At 41.8% G+C, this 25796-nt stretch overlaps 1 protein-coding gene across 8 annotated transcripts in view; it reads right to left on the bottom strand.

Annotated features, from left to right (window-relative positions):
- GLCE (glucuronic acid epimerase) overlaps window positions 1-25796 on the bottom strand; it is a 97251-nt gene that overhangs the window by 64246 nt on the left and 7209 nt on the right. For 4 of the 8 annotated variants that reach the window (XM_029910760.1, XM_029910761.1, XM_029910762.1 and 1 more), the window contains exon 1: window positions 1087-1514. The gene's annotated coding sequence lies outside the window, so the exon portion shown is untranslated. Of the gene's footprint in view, window positions 1-1086; window positions 1516-6145; window positions 6164-14559; window positions 15004-25796 lie in introns of those variants that run through there. The other 4 variants (XM_024199541.2, XM_024199540.2, XM_026648398.1 and 1 more) reach the window with 4 other exon arrangements.

Here is a 25796-nt window from a genome sequence, read left to right as displayed (position 1 = left end):
TCTTTTTTCCCCCCTTTCTTTTTTTTTAAAATGTGGCCTTCAAAACATCTTTACAACAAAATGTTCATTTTCCAGCATTTCTTATTTATAAATTGAAGCAACAAAACCAAAAACCAGCTTACAAAACACTTCATGTTTTCTTACAACCATCAAAAGTTAAAGGCTGGGAAGAACAGTTTAAAAAAAATAATCAAACTCTAGTTACTGTATATAGTGGAATGTGGACTTTTAAAGATTATAGCACACTAGGGTAACATCTCCTCAAAAGCCCCAGAGATTCTAAAAAGCATCTGTATTTAGTTTTTAATAACAGCCTTGCTTTACTTTCCAGGAATAATTTTTACTGGCTTCCTCTACCACCTTCAAATTTCAATGGCCAAAGTTCCCAGGTTCAACAAAGCCTTTGAGTGACCACTCAGGAGACTGACTACTAAAACTAAAAATCAGTTTTACAGCAGAAATGGTCTGGTCCTTAATGTTTGTCTAAAAGGTAAGTGAAACTGGAGATACTTTATAGCGATAGCTTAAACCAGGCAGTTGTCCGCTAGATTGGGAATTCAGGAGACCTAGGTTCAATTCTCAGCTCTACCACTGCTTTGCTGGGTGACTTTGGAAAAGTCACCCCCCTGGCCCCGTGCCTCAGTTTTCCCATCAGTAAAATGGGGATAATGAACCTGATCTCCTTTGTAAAGCATTTTGAGACCTATGGATGAAGAATTCTATATAAGAGCTAGGCATTATTATTATTATTATTATTATTGGAGGTGGCCCTCTTTAGTTTTGATTGGGTTTAAATATAGGCTCTACCTTAGTATACCCAGAGAGAGCCAGGTGTTGCGACATTGTAAGTCTAAATGAGCCTTTTGATTTTTATTCACATCTCCATCCCAAGCTACCTTTTAATCCCAAGTTATAGCCCCAGCATTCCCCTACATTCCAGCTGTGCATTGTATCAGGTCTCACAACCAAACAATATAAAATTGTTTCAGAACACTAACTTACATCTCCCCGGAGACACATAAAACACTCAAATCCAACAAGCAAGCATCCAAACTAAAATAGTGTCTTGGGGAGCATTATGCTTACATGGATCTTTAGGATCTTGAAGAGTTTAGTGAATATGGAGAATGGGCTCTTTGGGAACATACTCAGAAGGTATACAACACAGTATTAAGAGGCTGAACTGGGTACCACCACATCTCATGCTGTGAATGGAAACAAAAGCAACTGATCACTGTTCATTGCGAAAGAGACTAACAAGTAATCAGTTATTTTAACAGCCGCACTATTACAATTCCATTAATCTAATTCTGTCACGGTCTTCAGAAGTTTCTCAGAGATGGGCAATCTGAAATGCACAAGTGGGCTACTCACTACCTCCTTCACAGTCCTGACAACTGGTTGCTACTGCAGTTTGCATGCTTTCCACACTGAGAATTCCACTGACAAAAAACACAAGCCAAGGGAGAACTGCCAATGCTGCCACACCAATTCCCTATCAGAATGGAGGAATTACTATTAGTATTGTTCAGCTTCAAGATGGGAACAGCAACCACTTTAATAAGTGAGTTTTATACAGTAGTTCCTTATAGCAACAGTCAGTGGGCTTGTCTTCCCTTACCAGGAGATTGACAAGCGGCGATCGATGCATAGGCAATTGATTTAGCGGGTTTAGTGAAGACCCGCTAAATCGACCGCAGATTGCTCTTCCGTCAACTCCTGTACTCCACCAGATCGAGAAGAGTAGGGGGAGTCGACGGGAGAGGGTCTCCAGGCAACAACTGTGAGTGTGGATTCCGTAGTAAGTAGATCTAAGTGACGTCAATTTGAGTTATGCTATTCACGTAACTCAAATTGCATAGATTAGATTGAATTTCCCCTGTAGTATAGACAAGGCCAGTGAATCCCAGATATCCCTGTAACCTTCTGCAGGGACAGCAAACTAGAGGAATTATTTGTCCAGCAGTAGGAAGTTGCCACCAAGGCCACTTCTTGCTGACTCAACTGAAAAAACAACCCTTTTGCCTGTCAAGATATGCCCCGATGAAGCCTAACATTTGGGGTACCAGACCTTTCCCTAGTGATACCAATAGGTCAGGCACTTAAATGTGATGATTTTAGATCTCCTCTTCATTCTTAATATAACACCCATGGAAGTATATGGAATTTTACAATAACACAGTTAAAATGGCAGTAAGTCCCTGCATTACAGACTTTGCACTTCAGAAGTGTACAAATGAGGCATGAACTAACAAGGAGATTCACTGGAGTTGTGTGTGGATGCTATTTCCCTTTTCAAGGGGATAAAACAATACAATCAGTGAACAAAAATGAGGGAGAGGGGCAAGGACTGGATTTCAGATTCCGGAACTAAAGTTTCACCCATGAGAGGGTACCAAGCTCTTTCTTGAACAGGACCATGCTCTGGCATGATTTCAAAGGTACCATTTATTTCTTTTCAAGGAACTTCATGACATGGTTCTGCCCTCAGCCAGCAGTGTGTGGCATTAAAATACAATGGAAGGACTTAGCAAGTTACACAGTCGCGTGCCATCTACAAAATGATATGAAGAAAAAAATCAAATACAAAGGGAACTGTTTTTATACTTCACTTAGAAAATGGCTCTGAGTTTTAAAATAGACAAAGCTTAAGAAAGTTACCATTCCACCACACACACAAAAACCTCAGCCTACTTTTATTTAAATTTTCCTATAGCACACCATAAAAGCAATCTCAACATGTAGCTCATTTCAGTTCTTTAGTACAGAACTCTAATACTATCATCAATTTGTTTGAGAACTTGGTAATAATTTTTACCTAGAACACGTAAAACCCATTAACAAAAGTACTTTTTATTTAAAATGCTCACTGCTTTTCCCCTTGCCTCAATAAGACAACAGAAAGTAATGAAGTGAAGCTGACCAATGATTCAGTAAGTCGAATGGCTTTAGAATAATATTGGATTTAAAAACCTGTCACAAGCTCTATGTTAAAACAGGACCATTGATAAAGGATATTTCCCATGTGCCATCCTCACTCCACTTAGGCAGAGTTGTGTCTATTCATTAAAAGGGACCAGTGGAGACTGGACAGGAGGACCCATGTAGCAATCTGGGGTCCATATGTGAGAGAAAGATTTATGTGGAGAGGTCTAGCGATAAGAATGGCCAACTTCTGTTTCTATCTTGTCCTGGCTTGTAGAAAACAGCTACAGGACCTGAAACTAAGCAGGCAGGGAAGTCTTCATGCTGAAGTAGATCCCGAGGAGCATGAGATCCAGGAGGGGGCCATGGAGCTTTTGCATCAATTAATGGGACACGGATGACAAAAGAGGACCAGAAATTCAGCACATTGCCAACTGTGTCTCCTGGAAGGAAGCTGCTTCCTGAGGTGAGCAGCTATTACCACCACCATGTGGCTGGGAGCGAACGAGAGACCAAAGGTGGGGAACTGTCCTGGGAAATGCATTTGACAATGCAGATTCACAGGTATTGTTGGTGCAGACATCTATGGCAGTCAAAGAAATAAAACTGACCAGACCAGCTAAGGAGATTAAATATTTAAACAGGTGTGTGTGGACAACTGATCTCCAGAATGCTTTGTTTAATTTTTAGAGCAAATAGGACACTAAGGTTGGCTCACATGGGGGTAACTTCACCCACTGCTTTTACATCAGTGAGATGATGGATGAACTCTAGCTCTCTTCTCTGGGCGACAGAAGAGGATAATCTGCCTGGTGGGGTTGGAGGGTGGGAATCCACCATAACAGTGGATCTGACCCAGCATCCTAAGGCAATGAGGCTCCAGTCTCGAAGGCAGCTCCCTGTTGCTAAGAAAGAAGAGTGATGGAAAATTAAGGAAGAATAATTCTCTGTGGAGTCTGCACTTCATGGCTTCTGCAGGCTGAGCCCTCACCCTGTAAGTGCTAGAAATGCCCTTGCTACCTCCGTAGTAACAGGAAGATGATACTGGAAGTTAGGCAAGAGGTAGAAATAGATATGCCAATGGCTCTGACCTGGAGCTAGATAGAGGTATTATGAGTTAGGGTACATCTACACTTACCGGAGGGTCCGGCGGCAGGCAATCGATTTTCTGGGATCGACTTATTGCGTCTAGTGAAGACGCGATAAAATCGATCCCTGATCGCTCTGCCGTCGACTCCGGAAATCCACCGCGGCAAGAGGCGGCAGCGGAGTCGACGGCAGCGGTCGACTTTCCCCCGTCCTCACAGCCAGGTAAGTCGACCTAAAATACGCAACTTCAGCTACGGTATTCACGTAGCTGAAGTTGCGTATCTTAGGTCGGACCCCCGCTGTAGTGTAGACCTAGCCTAACTTAAGGGGAGAGGTTGGGCCTTTATGCAACAAAAACCCAAATTCAGACAATTCTACAAGGGCTCTGGTAACAAAGCTGGCGGACAAAGGGGCAACAGATACAAAAAGAATTTATAGGCACTCTTCAGAAATCCAGTCATATGGTACCTGAGAATGGCTTTATCTATTTCTGAATGTGGGGAAGTAAGGGGATTTCCTGGTCCACACAATTCCTGAATCTATTTTGGCCCAACATCTCTGCCTTCTCAGTAAGAAGATTGTTAAGTTTAACAAATAGGTTGGGAGGACGAATGTAAAGATAGCTGTAGCATTTTTATTCTTAACCCATTTGTAAAGCATCTCAACACCTACAGGTGAACAAGCTCTTACTGTCAAGAATTAAAAAAAAAAAAAAATTTATGATTCTTCTGCTATCTAGTGTGAACTATTTGTGTGTGTGTTAGTCCTTGCCCCTTTCCCCTACCCCTTCGTTTTTCTAATTTAGATTGTGAACTCTTCAGGCCATGAACCATGGCTAATCTCAACAATATGCAGAGGTATGGCACGAGATTAAAATGTTTTATAATTGGGACTGACCTGGCTACTCAGAAGTAACTGACAAGTTCATATACAAGGACTTCTAACGTCCTTGATCAGATAATCCTGTTCACTGACTGCCTTTTGTGTCACTGACAGCTGTGAGGGGGAGAAAAGTGCATCTAATGATAGCATTACTGCATTCAACAAAACTATAGCTGAAATGATACTACAGCCAACTGACCTCATGTGTCAAGATGGACAAAGAGCTCCACTAGTATTGAAAGACAAATTTAGACAAGGTATGGGAGCTAAAATTGGAGACAGCCTTCTGCATTTCTCATTTCAAAGCATTCTACAGAAAAATGCAATGCACAGCTGAGAAGTTAAATTTTGGTATTTGTTTACAGTTCTGAAGCTAGCTTATACAGTTATTGCAATATAGTATTATGACACTACAGGGCGTGCATTAGTAAGCCATTACTACATGCCTTGCGTGGTTAGAGGACTTGCAGCCTTAAATTTCAGTACTTCCAACGCAGTATTAACAGATTACCAAGTTATACCCTATTGTATTTTATATAGTTATTGCAACAACAGAACATTATGCTAGTTTCCAAATTATAACTGAATATCCAAATATGAAAGTTTTAGACAGTCAGCCTCAATGTCTTTTTATTGAAGTCTGTGTTAAACACGAAAAAAAACAGAATTTTAGCACAGAATAAGCCTTGGTAGAATACTATGGAAACAGAATACTGGATATGATTTTTATCCCTCAACACTGCCAGCATTTATGCTCACTGCAACTAAACACCCAGTACTGGCACATCCCTAATTCCAGACAGCCTGCCCCATGACATGCAGATTTAGCCAGAGTAAGACACTATCTCATCCAATCAGCTCCACATTCTTACAGAAAAAAGCTGAAGATGCTCACTCAAGAGACAATTTTTTCCTCATAAAGACTCATACCAGGATAAAGAAACAATTTTGGACACTAGGCAGAGTTTAGTAGGGGAAAGACAAGCTGTTTGATTACTCATGAAGCTTCTCTTTTTAATAAATAACTAAACACTGAAGGACAGCATACAGATTCACAGATTCCAAGGCCAGAAGGGACCACTGTGATAGTCTACACTAACCTCCTACATAACACAGGCCATAGAACTTCCCCAAAATAATTCCTAGAGCAGAGCTTTTAGAAAAACATCAAATCTTGATTTAAAAAGTTGTCAGTGACGGAAAATCCATCATGATCCTTGGTAAATTGTTCCAATGGTGAATTACTCACTTAAAAATGTACGCCTTATGTTCAGTCTGAATTTATCTAGCTTCAACTTCCAGCCACTGGATCATGTTCTACCGCTCTCTCCTAGACTGAAGAAGAGTCAGAACAGGTCAATGTGGCCGGTAAGGTGTCAGTAATTTGCCCAGCTCGAATACCTTATGTCAAAGGGTTAACTAGGTCAATGAAAAAATTTTGTGCTGCTCTCTAGAACGGACATGACCTACAGTCATCTGATTTATACATCAAAAAAATCTGGAATAGTCCTTCATAAACTCAAGAAGAAGAAAAAAAATAAAGGCAGAAAGGTTACTTTCCACATACTTAAAAAAAACTGCAATTGTTTGCGGCACCCTCATTCAAGTCTGCAAACCTAGCTTTTCCTTGAGTGTTTTCATCCTCATATTGGGAACTTCATCACCTGTTTTTAAATGGAGCAGAAGTTAATGTGGCTTCCTGTTGCGCCTTCTTGTTGATTTTAGCGATAGTCAAATGGCATTTGACTGATAGCATTGGGCCTTGCCTAGAATTAGGAAAATCAGTATTCCCTTTTTTCCTCCCAACATCTCTACAGTGTAGCACAAGCAAGGTTCAGTGTTCATTGCTGCATCATATGGATTTTATGGTCTATTCATTTTCAGTGCTAAGGAATGGGCAGAGTCTAGTGTTGTATTGAAATAGTGACTATATTTTAAGTTAGATATTTGAAATACAACTATCAAAACCAACACTTAAGTTTATTCCTCTCAAATTTATTCCTGTTATCCCTCAATTTCTGCATTATTCTCTCCTCCTCCAGCTCCATTTTTGCCCAACCACTGAAATAGAGCACACAGATTACTTTTCAATAACTTCAAAACTCTACTGGTTCCCAGATGAACAGGATGGTATTTTGGTCCCCTGTGTTATCAATGTGAAGGCAGCAATGTTGTAATGAAAAACATTTGATCTAAAAGGCTATCCAAATAGCACAAAAGACTTAAAGGTTAAAGAGTACTTATCATCAGGTAATGAATGGTGGGGCAGATGAAGCCGGAAGGCTGATGCCTTTAGAATTACATTGAGAACACATGGAATTTTATATTGACATTTGTCATTTATTAAAAGCACTTTTCAGTTTAAATATGGTATTTAAAGTAGGGATGACACCCAATTAACTGCTCAGTATCAAGATTACATTAATATTAATGAAAAATATCAAAGGAGAAAGGGAGTTCTTAATTGTCTGAAGCCACATGTAGCAAAGCTGAAGTAATGGCATCCCATCCAAAAAAAAATTAAGCGTCCGTTTTAGCAGACTGAGTTTCCATTCTGATTTTCAGTCATTTTAAATGCTCAGTGATTTGAGTTCAACTCTCCCCTTCTGGAGGGGGGGCACACAGAACCCAGCTGCAAAGATGCTTTGAGTACTGCAGATCCCACTCTTGCATCTGCAGCAGAGGCTTGAACTAGCAGGCAATGTCTAGCGAACATGTGAATGGAGCTCCAGGACGCAGTCCAGTATAAGGATTTCCTGCAGGGATGCTGTAGAGGTGGCCTGTACTCTCATGGAGTGAGCTGTGCCACTGTCAGGGTGAGGGATGTTTGCTAATCTGTAGAACTCAACAATGCACCCAGACAGGACCGGCTTTAGGAAGTGCGGGGCCCGACTCGAATACCCGGCGGCGGTCCGGGTCTTTGGCGGCACTTGGGCGGCAGGTCCTTCACTCGCTCTGGGTCTTAAATAAAAAAATAAATAAATTAATGGAGATATCCTATCTCCTAGAACTGGAAGGGACCTTGAAAGGTCATCGAGTCCAGCCCCCTGCCTTCACTAGCAGGACCAAGTACTGATTTTGCCCCAGATCCCTAAGTGGCCCCCTCAAGGATTGAACTCACAACCCTGGGTTTAGCAGGCCAATGCTCAAACCACTGAGCTATCCCTCCCCCCCTTCCGAGGCACTGAAGGACCCGCCGCCGAAATGCCACCGAAGACCCGGAGCGAGTGAAGGACCCGCCACCCAAGTGCCACCGAAGACCCGGACCACCGCCGGGTGAGTAAAAATTAAACAGTTAAGCGCTCTTCCTTAGGGCGCGGGGCCCGAATCGGGGGAAATCGGCCTAAAGCCGGCCCTGCACCCAGAAGCTCACTTAGATTCTCTGAAAAGCTACAGCTTCACCTCACAATCTTTCTGCTATGGCGAGGCTGGTTCTTTACAGGTAGAATGCCAGGGCATATCAGATGATGATGATGGAGTGAAGTCTCTTCTCTTCAGCGTAAGTGTGGGGTTTTGGAAAAAAAAGACAAGTGGATACTTTAGTTGATGTTGAATTCAGAAGAAACCTTGGGGGGAAATTTAAGATGGAGGCAAAGGGATTCCTTTTCCTTGTGAAAAACCATGAGGAGGGTCTGCCACAATGGCTCCCAACTCACTGACCATCCCGGCCAAAATGACAGCCACTAAAAAAAAAAAAGGAATTTTCACCTGGGGGCATGGCACATATCTTGTTGACACAAGATCATCATCTGAACCCTTGGTGACAAGATTGAGGGACCACTGAGGTGTAGATCTGACCACTGGTTGGAAGGTCCTAATCAGGCCCCCCATGAATAATACTGTAGTAGAATTGGTGAAAATAGAATGTCCATCTACTGATGGGAGGAAGGCACTAATCACTGCAAGGTGGACTCATAACAAGCTAGTAGAAAGTCCTGAGTTTTTTTTTTTTTTAGAGACAGGAGATAATCTAAAATGACTGGAGTATCTGCAGTGACTGGAGAATGTTGACAGTGCTGCACCCAGGCAGAGAAATGCTTCTGTTTAGCTAGATAGCAGGTCCTACGTGAATCTTTCCTACTTTGAGTAAGGATAGCCTTTAACGGGTGCCGGTCCTTTAGGGTCCATGTGCAAAGGCTCACTCACCTTGACAGGCTTGAGGACGGATTACATCTCTTGTGGACAGTCCTTGACAGGGATCTGTCCTTGCAACCATGAGTGTGCCCCCATTCTCATGGGAAGCCTTGGAGGAAAAGTCCTTGGGTTTAGGTATTGAAGACTTCTCTTCTAAGTACATGCTTGGCTTGTCTGTTGAGGCCAAAGCACTGAGAGGGTGGAGACGGCAAGTCTCCCTGGCCTGGATCAGAGGAGCCTCAGAGACCTTCTCCATCAGGTATTTCCTTAGGTGAAGCTCATGAGTTTCACGAGTTCTTGGTGGAAACAAATGACAGATATTATGCCTTGCAGAAATATGTGCCTCGCCCAAGAAGTAGAGGCAGCGCTGTTGATTGCTGCTGATGGAGAAGGAGAAAGGGCAAGAGATGCAGTTCTTGAACCCCTGGACTCTGGGCATAGTCCCAGACTATGGGGACAGCATAGGTTCTGGAACTAGGGGTGCTACGGGGTGAAGTGGACTCCATTATATAGACGGTTTACAATTTGGTTCAATGGCTCAGCATCCCCCTGTAAAAATTGTTTGAGGACCCCGGGAGGAGGGAGTCCTCAGCTGGTGACAAAAAGCTACATTAACTATGCTATAAAACTCTAGCTATACTAACAGGCTAAGTAGCATAAAAACCATTTGCAAAACTATTTATAGGTTTTTTCAAAAAGCAGGAGAAAACTGAGAACACAGGATTCCAACTCAGACCACGTGGCAGTAAGAAGGAACTGGAGAGACGCTAGCCCGCATTGCCTCTTATGCTCTGGAGCACGAGGAGATCCACTGCACATATGCAGTCCAATGGACACTGCTAGAATTTCCAGACTTGGGAGCATGGCACATGCACACCCATGAGTAGAACACACATAGCGACCAGCACTTGAAGAGGAAATAAGGGTTATGGGACTCTGATACCCAAACATATTAGAGATATCTGGAAAGTATAACTCAGTCTTCCTTGCTTTTGAGGGCTTGAGCTTCATGCAGTGAATTAACATCAATCCTTGCATGTTTACTCTTAAATGGGAGTGTACTGCAAGATTTTAAACATTAAATTAGAAAGTAGAAATGCCTATCATATGCAAAGCCTCCTTTCCTTCAAGCTGCATATTCATATCCTATGAGGAACAGGATCACAAGGAAGAATATTCCAGAGATTGTTTCAGTCAGTTTCCATACAAAACCAACCTGAAACCGGTTGACTCTAACCCAAGCATTCCATGGAACATCATTAGTCAGGAGGCTCCAGCTTTAGAGGTGGAGATAGGACTTTCCTCCAACAAGGGCAGCACTGTATGGTTTTTGGACTTTGCAGCTGGGCTAGTTTTTATTGGCATCTAGTTATCAGGTTCTCTTCAAATTCAGAAGGACTTTTTCGGTGTACAGATCAAAATTTATGAAAGGCAGAATGACCACCCATTTTGCCTCTATGGGCTGTCAGGAGATGCTATTTGGAGTGTGTTTTTAATTTGCATGCAAATAAAGATGTTAAAAATATTAGAACTGGAATGCACCATTTTAAAATAAAATTGAGAATATACGATTAAGAGTAGAAACACAGATCAAACTGCACTCACATATGCTTGGATATTCCTTCATGATACATGAAGACAATGTAAAAGGAATGTCAATTGTTTCACTGCGGTAGTTTGTGTTTTATCCGCTGGCTGCAGTCACTAGAAAGGGAAATTCTCACACTTGAGCAGCTTTGACATTCATTCCAGTAGAGGGCACTAGTACACAATGAGAGGACAGAGTAGATTATATAAATTTTGCTTTAACTGGGAGAGGGAAAAAAAATAATCAAACCTTGTGTTGGAGAAAGACAAAAAATACACCAAGGTAAATGGTCTAAAAGTCAGTTTTAAGACGCTAAATGCAGGCTACTGAGGAAAAAACTTATTTAAATGCATTCTTTTAATCTAGCGTTTAGCAATAAGTCAGCATCTTTACATGGTCTATACACAGCAGAAAGAGCTTTGTATATTACAGGGACAACACTCGCATGAAGTGCTGTAGCATGAATGAGTAGTGTAAAGAACGTTTCAATACGTTTAAACACTAGTGCCATGGAACTCTGGTATCCCACTTTACAGTTCCTCAACCAGGTGTTGCATTTGGACAGGACAGGACTGACATCTAAGTTACTGACCTCAAAGCAGTGTTTCTTAAACCGTTGAAAGCGAAGCCCCTTTTAGGGAAACGAAACCAACTGCACACATATATTGGAAGATGTATCCATTAACAGGTGTAGGCCTTCACCATGTTTCCTTTCCTCAAGCAAATCCTTCATACCCATGCCCAACCTTCCCCCTGCCCACCAACCACACTCACTTCAGGAAAAGCCTGAGTTGAACTTCAAATATGGTCTTACATACTTTGTCAGATCTATTGCTGCTCACCAACTTTGACATTTAAAGCATTACTGGCGTTCACGATATCACCCACTGAAATGAATAGGGTATTCACACCTTCAGGTGCTCTCCAAAGAGGGCTTCCATCAACAAAGCTAGCTTCATTCAGGGAGTTGGTGTTCCTACATCAACAGAAGACACCCTTCTGTCAGTGTAGGCCACATCTACAGGGCTATGCCGGCATAGCTACACCAACATAGTTACACCGGTATAGTCCCTGTAGCGCAGACATGCCCTTATAAATATCAATGTAAGGCCCATGCTGGAGGCACTCTATCCGACAAGGTTTTGTGAGAGCAGAATTGAAAGCTCAAGCCTTAAAGAACAGATTGAAATTTGAAGCTTGATTTAACAGACAATTTTAAATGTCAGATAAGGCTTCTATTAGCGAGTCAAGCATGTGGGAAAACTAGTTAACAGTTGTTTAGTGGACTGCATTCCCACTGAGAGTCAAATGACCTCACATCTGAGCAAGATGGCACTTATTAAATTAGCATTTCAGCCCCTAGAAATGTCTTTTGCAGTTTTTTGTGGTGAAAAAAATGCATCATACCTTATGAACTCTGGCTATTGGCTCACACAAATTCAGTTATATTTTAAACGACACCTCTACCCCGATATAACGCTGTCCTCAGGAGCCAAAAAAATCTTACCGCGTTATAGGTGAAACCGCGTTATATCGAACTTGCTTTGATCCGCCGGAGTGCGCAGCCCCGCCCCCCCACGGCGCTGCTTTACCGCGTTATATCCAAATTCGTGTTATATCAGGTTGCAGGTGTACTGCAATTCCCAAATATGCTGCAAGAGATTCCTGAAGTGGATTATCTCATGAATTGAAGCACAGTATTCTCCGAGAACCATCTCAAAAGCCATGCCAGAAAAAGTCTGTTTTCTTACCTAAGTAACCTCCTCAGAAAAAACAAAGATGTTAGACAATAAGACCTACCTGCCAGAGACAGGGGAACCTCAGTGTGAGCTAGTATAACAACGCTCTTCACATTTTTTTCTTTTCTCAGCCTGCTAATGGGAGGAACTAAAACCACTTTGAGCGCTGGAACAACACATTCCAGCCTGGGTAGAAACAATTTGCCCTCACTCTTCGCTATATTTCACTCCTCTGTTGGATGAAATATAAATAGCTCATCTGTGTCAGAGGCCCTATAATGCTCATAGCACTCATGTAAGGGATGGGGTTTTGGAACAGAAAAGTCTTATTCTACTCCTGCAGCCACCATGAAGTTCCACATTAACACCTGTTAAATCCTATGTTGTCTGATTTGTTAAGTATAGCACTTAAACGTCAATGTTCCAGAACTAAAAGTAACCTTTTAAAAAAAAAAAAAAAAGTGTACCAGTTACTGCAATTTGGATTCAAGAACTTGGAGAGTCCAAGAAGAGACAAATGATTGATTAAAAAAGCTGAAAGGTAATCCTTTTTTTTTTTTTTTTTCCCCCCCTAGTTCTGGAGCAGACATGCTATGAACACACTGAAAATGCTGTAAATACTTTAAAAATTCTATGCCATGAAACAGCGAAAGCATTCCATATTCAGATATAAAATTCTGCAGCTGCCAAAGGTTTTGGAAGCATTACACAGCAGGAAAGATTTTCTGCTCTAAAACACATTAAATAAAAATATTTAGGTTCTTAAATCTCTAAGCTTTTGGACAGTAAGTCCTTTCTACTTATTCTAGATCTCCCTCACAAAAGTGCAATGTGGTTAGCATGTCTACTTGTTTTCATTTTGATGCACCAATTTTCTATTTTAAAAATGTGACCTACTTTACATGACCACGTAGGATTCAGGTACGTGGAGGCATTAGATTGTGTATTAAACGTTATGCCAACAGGAAGTGCTCCATGTCAAGTTGGAATTTCACTGCTAGTTATAAAAGCAGCACCAAAACTCCAATAAAAGCTAAGAGCCATCCTGGCAATCCACTATGGACACGTATAATACTAAATCCGTTAAGCATAGTGTTCAGTTATGCAGTAACTGGAGCTCCACACTTCAAAAACCAGATGTTCAAATTCTCAAGAACAAGCACTACATTTAAATTAACCTAGAAACAAGAAATAAGTGTTTACACAATATATAAGTTCTCACCCCTTTACAGAGTACTGAAATATACATTAATTTCCCAGACCTGTGAAGAATTTTCTAAATTTAAACCTTAATAGGTTTTAAAGCTTTCCCACAAGTTAGATGAGACACTAAAAACATGATCACCTGAGATACGGCTCCATCTAACACAAAAATCCATGTTTAAAAGTGTACTAGACACCTATTAACCAGCAACCTACATTTATCAGAGGGCAATCAAGAGGTGGGTCTGACCAGGAAGGTGAAGTGGTAATGAAAGTAGTCCAGCCTCTCACTGGGACCTCCAGCTGCTGTAGAAGAGGACTGAATTCTCACCAGAGTGCTGTTTCCAGACCTAATCCTGAGTATCCTTCTGGAATCAGCTTGTGGCTAATAAGCATTTGATAAGTTGGAAGGCCCTTCGGCAAGTTGCTGAAAGAGACCCCCCTCTTGACTGGTGGGCTGACCTCTGCTCCTGTAGTCTCCCCCAAACCTCCATTTTTGGGGTCCAATCTCACCTCCTAGAAATCTGAGATTTTCCAAACAGAGTAAAACTGACATGATTTGCCAGTTTTGCCACTGTCCTCGGAGTTCTGAACTGCAGCAATGAAACTCACCAGAGCCTTGACAGTTTTCGCTTTGATGCATAATAAGACTGTGAGCAGCAGCAGTGGAGTCAAAAGGAGCACTGAATCAGTTTACTTTCCGCTCATATTCAGAGGGCCAGCAATTTTTCTTTTAAATTAAGGCTTCAATCCACAGAACCTTATATTAAGACTTGCAATCACCAGGGGCTAGTGGATTTTTCAATCCTTTCATGCACACAATAAGATTCACATGAAAAAAAAATGTTAAACAGCGGAAGATTGAAGTTCACGACTCCTACAGTCTAGGTTTGGTCTATACTGGGAGCTTACCCCAAAGCCATCTACCCATGAGGTAGCAACACCAGCACAAACAGGCAAAGCCACTAAGCTCCACAGTTGCAAGTAAGTAGTACTCACGGTCATTAGCAGTTTGGGTGAGTGCAGTACATCAGAGGTTGGAATCAGGGCAAATCCCCCCGTGTAGACAAGGCTTATTCCCTGCTTTTACACTGACTTTCTGGTTCTCCATTTCCCACCATTGTTAGAACAAATGTTACACTATTAACCTGCCTCAAAAGGTTTAGAGGTTTGTAAGTCTCCAAGACCCATGAAAGAAAGGAACAACAGAACTAGAAGAATTGCAAGGAACAGAAAAGTGCCAGACTGTATACCATGTAACTTTCGGTACTTGCTAGCAGCCACTGGCACCATGGCAAATCCCAGTAAAAAAGTACATGGGGAGACTGTGAAGATCACATCTCCAAACTTACAGTCAGCACTGTACGCAAACAGAGAAATACACTCTCTATTTTTTTAAACTGCAACCTTCTTCTGCCCCTTACAGCAGACTAAGGGATCTCACAGAAACCATTACCTTCACTGCTGTAAAAGTTGTGTGACCCAGTTTACTTTGTTGCTATCTGTAAAGCAGAACCTACCAAAGACTGAAAACTACACTTTTCCCTTGCTGTTGTCAAAGATACCCTGATGTAATTTGTTGACATTTATCATTAAGCAGAGAGACTTCTGAAAGCCTTACAAAGGAATAAAGCTTCTTAGGATTTAAAAAAAGCCTACATTAACCAGCAGGGATGGCAAGAATGGATTAGTCCTACAGATTGAGACATTACAGTGAAACACAAAGTTCTGAAATAACTAAGCTAAGATGATGTATTGAGTGACCTTCAGCACTGCTAACAAACTGTCCTCAAATATTTATCTACCAAGTACAGAATATGAGAGTTAGGTTGACTGCAATAAGTTAGTCACTCAAATGTTAGCTGCATTTTTCTTTTGACTACACTAGGTTAGACATGCTTTTTTAAAAACTATATATATATACACACACACACACACACACACACATTCATTTGCTACATACACAATACAAGAACAGATCCATGAAATTCTTTAGCTTTCTGGGAAGCTCTTTTCCACATCTATTAATAACATCTTTTCTACCTCTGCAGACAATTACACAACTGTCCATATTTTCTAATAAATCTCATGATGCTTTGAGTAAGTAGAGGATAGAATATTTGCAGAAATAGCAAGATGATGTGATGGAAGTTCCATTTAAATTTATAAACTCTGACCAAAATTCTCCAATTCAGTTTTTTTCCTGGGTTTGTTGTCTTGCAATTTCAATGCATCTAGCGTATCCGAACCTCCACCTCAAAATTAATGCACCCTTTGCGGCAAAGTTAGAACACACAATGAAAACAAGGTAGAAACACTAACATTTTGGAACAGGAGCATTTGGTGTTTGTGAGAAAAGTCTGAAAGCTACATTTAAATTATCTGCAGAACGGTTGCTTCAAGGCCATGTTGAATTGGCTTAATAATATATATTTGTAACATGGGAATTCAGACCTATTTATACAAGCAATTAGAGCACCTGTAAAACCATGACCAATGGTCTAATCCAAGATGCACTGAAGTCAAAGGAAATCTTTCCATTAATGGTAGTTCAGTGCCTGAAGCCCAATTTTTCAAGAGAGCTCAGCTGCCATTTTGGCACTCAAAAGAAGTGACCAGCACCCAGCTGCTTCGTGTTGAGCACTTGACAATCTGACTGCTCCCATTTAGGCATCCAAATGAAACAGAGCTTTTTGAAAAGTCTGACCCTAAGTGTGGGGGAGCTGCACAATACCATACTGTCTCCTAAAAAGACAAAACACACGCTTCTACCCACCCTGGCATCAGAGGCCTTCAAGCCTTGTCCTCCCCTCAAAGTAATGTTTACTATAAGACCCCCTTAATTTGCTTTTGATATACCCCATCCCTTGTATCCACAGACCATTTTGCCTAGTCTACACTTAAAATTCGCTGCTATAGCTATTCAGACAAGAAAATGTTTTTGCTGGAACAGCTTATACTGGTTCCCAAGCAAAATAAGCTATACAGTCAAAAGTACTTTTAAGCCAGAATACTGCATCTACGCTAGTGCTTTTGCAGGCACAGAAAGACCAAAACCACACACCTCTAACCAACACTATTAGGCCAGCAAAAGTTTTAGTATAGATCTGACTGAAGTCTTTTAGAGTAAGGGCCATGAAAGTACACTTCATGCCAGAGTGTACAGTACCTATGCTGCATACGAATTCTAAAGCAGTCCATTATCCTATTCTTGTACTTTTCACAATTTCAGGGGTGAAATAAAGAGAAAGATTAAAGCTGTCCCAAATTCTGCCTGGAATTTAATTTAACTTGTAGAATTGGTATAAGCACACACAATTCCAATTCCCGAGCTTTCTGATCACAACTGTTAGTTAAATTTTAGAAGTATATCACTTAAATGACCTGCAAGAACTGGTCTTATAACTTATCTGATTTTTAAAATCATCACTTTGTCCCAATTATCTTTTAAAGCAGCCACAATGTTACAAAAATTAGTTCTCACCATTTTGAGGGTGTGTAAAGTTCAGTTTACATGGGTCTCTGTTTAGATTGATATATTTTCCTTCACTTTATTCACTTCTTTACAAGCTTTTGCAAAGCTCCATCTAAAATCCATTGTCCTGGCAAAACCCTTTGCTGTACTCAACAACTGAACTTCTAATCTGCCTACAGATTAACATGAAATTCAGTTTTCAAATATAACTGTTACATTATAGTGTCGTATAAAGATTCTTTTAGATTGACAAAAGAAAGCTGGAACCTGAACAGCAAGTGATTCCTCCGTTGCACTTTACTTCCGCCCACACATCCCCTTTTGGATATTCTAGCACAGAAATTGTACCAGTTGATGTTATACTGGCAGTGTCATTCAGTTGAGGAAAAAACTTCCAAATAAAACCTATCAACCACAAAAAAAAGCAACCCTCACTTGGTTAGTAGCTTTTTTTAAGCCTGTGCTTCTGGCCTTGTGTTGAGAAATCTCTTTACTACTCAGAGAAGCTATCTGAGAAAGTAGACAGGATCCCTGAATTGGCCCTGCTCAACTGCTGAAGCATTGGAGTAGGCTGAGGGTCTACTGTTAAGCCAAACAAGGCTGGGGACTCCTTTGAAATGTTCCTATAATACAGGGCTTTTTGGAGCTGTGCTCCGGCTCCGCTCCAGCTCCAGGCAAAAACCGGCAGCTCCACTGCTCCGCACTCCACTCCAAAGTCCTGCCCATAAAGACCCCATCCTTGCCAGAAGAAGAGAGAGAGGGGGAGGAAACAGACTTCTAAAGAGCTGCTGAGAAAGCACCTGGCTTTGAGCCTAGAGACAGAAGCCTGGGAAATGGGGTCTCTGCATGTCCACCAGGTGTGCCTGTAGAGGGTACCTATAGGATACCACATGAAAGGTGGGAAAGTACCTTCTGCTTGCCTCCAAGACTTTAAAAAGGTGGGTGAAACAGCAGCTCCACGCCTGATGCAGCAGTGGATTCTCATGATAGGGACCTTGATATTTTCTGACAAGATGATTCTGCATTTCAGCGTACGCAGCCATTTAAGACGTGCAGCGAAACCTCTAACCCAGTAAAAAGCACATTCTCTAAATCAGCATAGTTTTTAACAGAAAATTAGATAAAGAAATAAGACTAATGGCTTTCCATCAAAATTCACTGAAAGAACACGATCCAAACTCAAATACCCAACACATTCTACAATTTAAACCTAATAGCAGCTTACTAGCATATAAAATGGTGTCTTAGGGAAAGATTCAATTGCCTGTATTGTATGTTAATTTTATGAGCAAAAGGTAGGATAAATGTGACACCTGAGTTTTAAAGTCATATAGATATAAAATTAAGTTTTTAAAGCCAACTTAGAAATTAAATAGACCTTCAGACTGACTCTCCCTGCAGTTTTATAACATGTAAATTAAGATGCTTACACACTCCCTCGTACAATACTTACTGTTCTTATACATGAGCAAATCAAGTTTATTTGAGCTCCAGGGAACTGAACAGAGGCTGTGCGCCCAATTCATCAGCACTATATTTTGATTAATACCGTTCTCCACATCTTTGCACTCACTTCACCTTGGGCAGTGCAGGGCAATGGGGAAATTAGGTTTTACATATTCAGAAATGTCAAAGTATATAAATGTACTAGTTTAGTAAATGCCAGTGTGCATGTCTCAGGTTTGTAGCTTTCCATTCCCTACAAAGAATGCACCCTTATAATCCACAGTCAATTCCAGTACTCTCTCAAGCCCTCCCATTTCACCAGTTTTCAAACCACATTAACAAGATACAAGAAGGTGAAGCGGTGAATGGCAACTCTTTTAGGAGAGGCCACTGATGACATGGTCACAATGCCAATCAGGTATTAGAAGAAAGTTTGCCAAAGGCCCCAGGGTATCTCTACACTGCAATCAGGAGGTCTGACTGCAGCACATATAGCTTGCTTGAGCTAGCTTGCTAAAAACAGCAGTGATGCCAGGGCATCAAGGGCTAGGCAGGGTCCCACCTCCTGACTGCAGGGGATACACCCTTTCCCTACTATGGAGACAGGACTCAATCTACCTACCTGCCTTTTGCAGTTTCCCCACTGCAAGCCAATTTGCACTTCCACTGAACTTAATGAGAGTTTCGGCACTGACTTCAATGGAATGAGGATTAGTCTAGAAAGTTTTGAATTGAATCAACTAAAATAAGTGATAGGATTGTTATGTAAACTTTTCTATTGTGACAATAAGGGTGGGATTGCTGGTATATATTGCTAGTTTATTTTTAAGTATTTTCTCATAAATAAAGTAGTAGTCCACCCCCAGTGGAAATAGTCTTTAGCCTTTGGGCAATCATACATTAACCTAAACACTTCTGGCTCAAACAAAAGAACTCTTAATGTTATGAAACTAGGGGGGGAAAGGTAACATTTGAGCCAGAAAAACCAGAAGAAACACCTGGATTGACAGTACAATGGAACCTCAAAGATACGAACACCAGAGTTATGGACTAACCGGTCAACCAGACACCTAGTACATCCAGAAGTTACCCATCGGGCAGCAGCAGAGACCAAAAAAAAAAGCAAATACTGCACTGTGCCTGTATTGCATCTTAAAGGTAGGCACATCTGGGCTGCTTGTCCCCACCACTCACCCCCACCCACGGGGCAGCCGCTTACAGCAAGACGCTGAGGCTGTCAGCCCAAGGCAGCAGGAGCCAGCCAGCGGAGCAGGAGCAGCTCTGGGGTCTGCATCACTTTCATCCCTCCTCCCCTGCCCCCATCAGGAGGGGGACACGCTGTTTTTTACCACTTCCCCTCTCCCCTGGGAGGGGGGACACACTGTTTTCTCATACACACACAAACCCCTCTGCCTGGAGGACGACAAGCTTGGGGCTGACTAGGGAGCTCAGCTGCTGCTGGACCCCAGCCCGGAGCGTCAGCTGCTGCATCTGGAGTCCAAACTGTGCTATGTTCAGAGTTACAGACAACCTCCATTCCTGAGGTGTCCATAACTCTGAGGTTCTATTATATACACTTTTCTTAGGACTTCAAAGGAAAAATCTATTGCACAGAAATAAACTACATTTCCCTGAGATATCATTGTCCACTTGGGTTCAAAGAGCATCCGTTGCAGTCAGCCTTACATTATGCCTAGTTATGGAATGCATGTTAGTAACACAAAAGGAAGATTCTCTTCAGGGTATGTGACTTGACATTTTAACAATTGTTGTGCTAATATTTTACTTCTAAGCCAAATTTACCCATAACACAAGTGAATTTCAAGATGTCACAGAAATTGCCAGCTTTCATAATGCCGTGAAAGTGACCTGACAAATTCTCTCCTCAATAGGTTCTTACAGAAAAGAAAGTTATTTCCTTCTGAGGTTGGGGGTTTATTAGATTACGAAAAACTATCTTCAAACAAACCTGTGAGATACAGACAAGTTTTAAACATTAAGTCTGCAGGATTCTGGGCTACTTTTCTCTGTTTCTAATACAAGAAGTCATGTGCCTATGTCTGTACCAAGGTCTAATTAAACCAAATCTGCATACAATTTCAGATTGTGGCTACTTCTCAAAAATTAAATCTGAGAATTTTATGTAGTAGAAAATAGTTATGGAAGCTTCATTTGAATGGCAACTAACAAGAAGTGTCCTACCTTAATCCTAGTGAGGTATAGAACCAAGGTATTCCATTTATTTTATCAAGCATGTTGAGACAGAAGTTAGCTATCTACTATAGCACCCAACTTATTGGTATTTATGTTCAATTTTTATTTTAATATAGTAGTTTATGGGCTGAAGCTTTTTTTAATACAGTGAATATACTGCTCTTAAAAGGTACCAGATTTAGAGCCCTGAAGGCTTCATCCACAGAACAGGTACACAGAAGTGTAGTGACAATTCAAGTACTCCCCATATGGCCTCCACTATAAATCTTAATTATGACTAGACTGCCAGATTTTAGATTACACTAAAATCTAACCCCCCAAAAAATATAGCTGAGTAAATTAAATTTGTAACCAACAAATCATATTTAATCAGGCAGCCTATAAATCAGATTTTAATCACCAGTGACACCAGCCAAGTTGTCACCTCTCAAATCAAGAAATACCAGCTCATTTTTAACTGTAATGGTGCTAGCAGTGTCGGCACAATTCGGAAGATCTGTGCATAAGGTGGCGTACTCAAGATAAAGACAGTAATTAAAACCTCATTTTCTCATTTCCTCTGAAATTAACAATGAGCATTCTTTTAGAGAATCTAGTTACCATGGTTTTCGTCTCCATGACACTTCCAATATTTCAACTGGCATTCAACAGTTATTAAAAATCTAGCCTAAAAATTATGCAAAGTTAATACTGAAGATAGATATTTTATAGTGAATGAATGATTATAAAAGGTATATCATGCCATAACTTTGCACAGCATTTTACACAGATTAACATATATCCAACACCCTCCTCCACCCAAAAATCACATTTAAATATAGGACATGAAAATAGAGAAGTCAAGGTGATTGGGAAAGAAAGGACAAGGTTTAAAGTAAAGAGCGAGTCATTATGTAAAGTGCCAGTTACATATTTTAGTATTTTTACACAAAGAGTGCAAGGTGAGAGAAGTAAACAGTACAGGAGGGGACGTCGGAGTGAAAATAAAGACTAAAGAAAGCAGATTTTGGAGAAAGGACACTTGGTGGATGGGAAAACAGACATCATTCCAAGTACAGAAAGCAGTTTGCAAATAGGCAAAGACAAGAGGAGAAAAGTAATGGAGCCACAAGGTGAGAGTGAGTAGCATGGGAGAGAGATGGAGCAGGGAATGAGATTCGATGTAAGCAGAAGTTATGCAACATCTAAAATGAGCATGGGACGTTTGAACTGTTGGTGGAAAGAGACCAGGAGCCAGTCAAGTGAGTTGAGAAAGGGGGATGACATTAAGATGAAGCCAAATTCTGCTCTTGATTCAGAAATTACATCTATTGTGTGACTTCACAGAAGTAAATGGAGTTACTCTAGACTTGCAGCTGTGTAAACAACAGTATCTATCAAGTGCTGTCAATTTCCCAGGAAAAAACAGTTTAGGACAGGGCACTGGTAAATATTAGCTTTAACCAGAGGTGCCCAAAGTGTGGGGCGTTCCTCCTAGGGGGGCATGGAGGAACAGTCTGGGGTGGGCGCAGCAGGGGCAGGGCCCAGCCAGCCCTCCCTAACCCCAGCTCTGCTCAGGTCCCACCTCCCCCAGCTGCATCCCCGGCTCCTGGCCCCACGCGTGGCCCTGTCCCCAGCCTCAGCACGGCCCCACACCAGCCCCCAGCCTCGGCTGCTGGCCGTGGCTCTGTTCCTGGCCTGGGGCCACGGTTGGGGAAAGGCCAGGAGTGGAGCCGAACCTGGCCACGGCTGGGGAAAGGCCGGGAGTGGAGCCGAACCTGGCCACAGGGCCAACTGCTGGCCCCCACCGCAGCCCAGGTGTGGCTCCTGCCCCAGCCTTGGCCCTCTTACCCCGTCCGCATCAGCCCCCAGCTCTGCATGCTTCTGGCTGCTTAATGCTGCAAGCCGACAACCCTGCATTACTGGCATTTTCATACAACAATGTTTTCATTTCATCTTGTTTACACAATATTAAAAACTGAAGTGTGTCATAACATGTATAACTTCCTTGAGAAAATACTGAACCAAAACGTATACAGACATTCCAATATTCAGTTTTATTACATATTAGTATTATGCCAACTGCAGTTTTACTTTATTTGTACAAACTTTAATTAACCTACAGATCCACTGTCTTATGTAACCTCACTTTGAATATGCAACTAAAAGTAAGTAATGTGATGTGAGCTAGTATTAATGGGGCATTTTAACTTCCCAGTCTTTCAACAGATATCAAATACAGCAAAACATAATATGTCCTGCAAGTTCTTAGCATGTGTAGAGGACAACTTTCTGATTCAGAAAATTGAGGAAATAATTAGGGGGTCTATCCATTTTGGATCTGGTGTTGACCAACAGGAATGGAATTAGTTGCGAATGCAAAGGTGGTCAGGAACTTGGGAGGAAGTGATCATGAGATGGATGAATTCAAGATCCTAGGAAAGGAAGACATGAGAATAGCAAAACAAGGACACTGGACTTCAGAAAGGCAGATTTCAACCAACTCAGAAATAGTAGGCAAGGTCCCATGGAAAGACCAATTAGGAAGAAAAGGAGTGGAAGGGGCTGGCAGTTCCTAAAATGATGTAATACCTGATGCTCAATATCAAGCTATTCCGATGCAGAAGAAAGGTAAGAGTCATAGGAGGCCAATGTGGCCACACATGGAGCTTTTTAGCTATCTAAATACCAAAAAGGATACATATAGGAAATGGAAGGTGGGGCATGTTTTTATACATGGGAATAGCGCAAGTGTGCAGGGACAAAAATCAGAAAAGTTAAGGCTTGAGTTACAGCTGGCAAGAAATGTTAGAGACAACAAGAAGGGGTTCTACAAATACGTCAGACAAAAAAGAAAGATCGAGGATGGTGGGTCCACTGCTCAGTGGAGGTGAGCTAAGTAACAGAAAATGCTAGGAAGGCAGAGCTGCTCAATGTCAACTTTGCTTCAGTCTTCACACAAAAAACATGTGACCAGATGACTAGCAAAGTTATCATAGACAACAAAGGGGAAGGGAGGCAAATCAGTATAAGTAAAAGATCTTCTGACTAATTTGAGTGAATTCAAGTCAGCAGGGCCTGATGCTATTCACCCTGGGTGCTGACAGAATTAGCTGAAGAAATCTCAGAGCCTCTGACAATAATATTTACAAACTCATGGATGACAGGAGAAGGGCTAAGGTAGTGCCCATCTTTAAAAGGGGGGGAAAGGAGGAGCTGGGGAACTATAGACCAGTCAGCCTGACCTCGATACCTGGGAAGCTACTACCACAAAGTATAAAACATTCAATTTGTGATTACCTGGAAGATGAAGGGGTTATTGCTAGTAGCCAGCATGGATTTACTAAGGAGAAATTATGCCAAATCAACTTGATTTCCTTCTTTGACAAGAACCACGAGGAGTCCGGTAGCACCTTAAAGATTAACAGATTTATTGGGGATAAGCTTTCGTGGGTAAAAAACCCGCTTCTTCAGATTTGCCCAAATAAATCTGTTAGTCTTTAAGATGCCACCGGACTCCTTGTTGTTTTTGTGGATACAGACTAACACGGCTACCCCTCTGATTCTTTGGTAACCGGTTTGGTGGATGGGGGAATGCAGTGGACATAACATACCTGAACTTTAGCAAGGCTCCTGACATAGTCCCACATGACATTCTCATAAGTAAGGTGGAGAAATGCAGGCTTAGTGAAACTACCATTAAGTGGCTACATAATTGGTTAAACAGCCATAAAGAGTAACTATTAATGGAATGATGTCAGGTTGGAAGAAGGTCTCAAGTGAGGTTCCACAGGAATCTGTTTTGAGTCCAGTATTATTTAACATCTTTATTAATTACCTGGATGTAGGAATAGAGAGCATACTGATCAAATGTGGAGATGACAAAGCTAGGGGGAGTTGTTAACACTTCAGAGGATAGAGCTAAAATTCAGAGGGATCTTGATAAATTGGAGAACTGGGCTATAGACAACAAAATGAAATTCAGCAAAGATGTAAGATGCTACACGTAGGGAAGAAAAACCAAATTTACAAATACAGAATGGGAGAACTGGCTTGACAGCATCACTGCTGAGAAGTATCTGGGAGTTGTGGTAGATCACAACCTCAACATGAGTCAACAAAATGATGCTGTTGCAAAAAGCAAATGCAATTTTGGGCTGCATTAACAGAGGCATAGCATGCAGGTCATGGGAAGTGATACTACTGCTTTACTCTATGTTGGTTAGTCATCAGTTGGAGTACTGCGTCCAATTTTGGTCACCAGTTTATAGAAAGGATGTAGAGAAACTGGAAAAGATCCAGAGGCAAGCAACAAAGACTATCAAAGGGATGGAATGCAAGCTTCATGAGCAAAGACTGAAAGAATGGGTATGTTTAGTTTGGAAAATGGGGGTGGAAGAGACATGATAGAGATCTTCAAATACTTGAAAGGCTGCCATAAAAAGACGGAGAAAAGTTGTTCTCTTTTGCTACAGAGGGCAGGACAAGAGCCAATGTGTTCAAACTACAGCGGATTTAAATTAAATCTCAGGAAAAACTTCGTAACTGTAAGAACAGTAGGACAGTGGAACAGACTGCCTAAGGAAGACATGGAAGCTCCTTCATTGGAGGTTTTCAAAAAGAGGCTGGATAGCCATCTAGCTTGGGTGGTTTAGACACAACAAATCCTGCATTTTGGGGGGGTTAGATTAGATGACCCTTGCTGACCCTTCTAGCCCTATGCTTCTATGAAACAGTTTTTCAAATAGAAAATGCCTTAAACTGGGCCTAGCTAGCTTTCCCCATAGCAGTAAAAGCCATTATTTTACCTGGTAAAAACCTCCTCCGGTTAACACCCTGCCATCCCTGTATTTATCCCAGGGGTCGGCAACATTTGGCACGCGGCTCGCCAGGGTAAGCACCCTAGCGGGCCGGGCCAGTTTATTTACCTGCTGACGCGGCAGGTTCGACCGATTGCGGCCCCCACTCGCCGCGGTTCGCCGTCCCAGGCCAATGGGGGCGGCGGGAAGCGGCGCGGGCGAAGGATGTGCTGGCCGCACCTTCCCGCCGCCCCCATTGGCCCAGGACGGCAAACTGCGGCCAGTGGGGGCCGCGATCGGCCGAACCTGCCGCGTCAGCAGGT

The sequence above is a fragment of the Terrapene carolina genome, unplaced genomic scaffold, assembly GCF_002925995.2.
Source record: "Terrapene carolina triunguis isolate 2854851 unplaced genomic scaffold, T_m_triunguis-2.0 Scaffold67, whole genome shotgun sequence".
Lineage (NCBI taxonomy): Eukaryota > Metazoa > Chordata > Testudines > Emydidae > Terrapene > Terrapene triunguis.
The sequence above is the reverse complement of the archived record's forward strand: the minus strand, read 5'-3'. Positions and strand labels throughout refer to the sequence as shown.